This window comes from Carlito syrichta, unplaced genomic scaffold, assembly GCF_000164805.1.
Source record: "Carlito syrichta isolate Samal-C Ts95f unplaced genomic scaffold, Tarsius_syrichta-2.0.1 Scaffold301644, whole genome shotgun sequence".
Taxonomy (NCBI): Eukaryota; Metazoa; Chordata; class Mammalia; order Primates; family Tarsiidae; genus Carlito; species Carlito syrichta.
The window spans coordinates 238,167-239,326 of NW_007245740.1; positions in this window are offsets into that span (position 1 = coordinate 238,167).

Consider the following 1,160-nt stretch of genomic DNA (forward strand, 5'->3'; position numbering starts at 1 on the left):
TTCACATAATTTTTTTTTTTTTTTTGATTGGAGTCTCACTCCATCGCCCAGGCTAGAGTGCAGTGGCATACTCACGGCCACCCCAACGTCAACCTGCTGGGCTCTGGCGATCCTTCTGCCTCAGCCATCCAAGTAGCCGGAACTACAGGCGTGCGCTACCACACCCAGCTAAGATTTCACATAATTTCACAGAGATGCCACTTCTCATGGTGTTTGACAACATGCAGAGCTGGGCAGCCGTGAGGAGTGGGTACTCATGTGGTGCTACTGGTCACAAATGGGTCAACCCCTATGGCACTAGTGTGGGACTGTCTCCCCAGGTCACACACATACACACACACACACACACACACACACACACACACACACACATCTTGGACTGGCAATCCCAGGTTAGGAGTTGGCTCTACGAATGTGTGCACTGCAGCTGTCACCAAGGATGAGCCTCACCGGAGTCTGCCTGTGACAGCAGGACAGGAGCTGTCAACTGGGAGTCTGTGCATTGTGACTGTCTTGCCCTGGAGTGCTGTACAGACACGGGACACCATCAGGACAGTCCACTTAAAAAAGCAAAGGAAGCCGGCCGTGGTGGCTCACGCCTATAATCCCAGCACTTGGGAGGTGGAGGCGAGAGGATTGCCTGAGTCCAGGGGTTTGAGACCAGCCTGGGCAACTTGGAGAGACCTCATCTCTACAATAAATCAAAAAATTAGCCAGGCGTGGTGGTGCGCACCTGTAGTTCCAGCTACTTGGAAGGCAGAAGCGGAAGGATCTCCTGAGCCCAGCAGGTCAAGGCAGCTTGCGGGTACAAAGTCAGCTAGAAGGACACATTTGACCATCGGGGGGGGAAGGGGAGGAGGGTCTGGACCCCACAGACAGCTGCCAACCCGTGGTCCCTCCTCTGCCATCCCCTGCATCGTCCACCATCATGAGTGTACTAATCCACGTACTTACGCAGTGGGGCCGCACCACCCAGGCCACAAGGAGGGCAGAGGCCAGAGGCACCCGCACTCCAGCCTGGGCAACAGAGTGGAACTCTTGATTCAAAAATAAATAAATTTGGCCGGGCTCGGTGGCTCAGCCTGTAATCCCAGCACTTTGGGAGGCCGAGGTGAGCGAATTGCCTGAGCCCGTGGGTTTGAGACCAGACTGGGCAACTT